Consider the following 296-nt stretch of genomic DNA (forward strand, 5'->3'; position numbering starts at 1 on the left):
CCCCCCCCCCCCCCCCCCCCCCGCAGAATGTGCCGGAAGCCAAACGCAGCTCCACATATCAACAGCTACGATCCTGTGGGGTCCGGGAGACCCTGGACCTGAGGAGACCGGGGATGCTGCCGGACCCCCCACAGGACCCGGGACCGAACCCGGAAGTCAGCAGTGCAGGGGTGGGGGTGGGGGGGACAGCCAGGATCGGTGCCAGGAGACGGCTGAGCCTTTCACACACCGGTTATGACAGGGTCCACCCTCTTGGGGGCAGCCCAGCAAAACTGACTCAAGCCGGGGGGGGGGGG

General features: G+C 68.6%; 1 protein-coding gene across 1 annotated transcript in view; it reads right to left on the reverse strand.

The window, feature by feature from the left end:
• The window catches only part of BTBD2 (BTB domain containing 2), a 3,715-nt gene that overhangs the window by 870 nt on the left and 2,549 nt on the right, over positions 1 to 296 (reverse strand). The gene's annotated exons all lie outside the window — the stretch shown is intronic.

This window comes from Herpailurus yagouaroundi, unplaced genomic scaffold, assembly GCF_014898765.1.
Source record: "Herpailurus yagouaroundi ecotype Mexico unplaced genomic scaffold, PumYag 295, whole genome shotgun sequence".
NCBI lineage: Eukaryota > Metazoa > Chordata > Mammalia > Carnivora > Felidae > Herpailurus > Herpailurus yagouaroundi.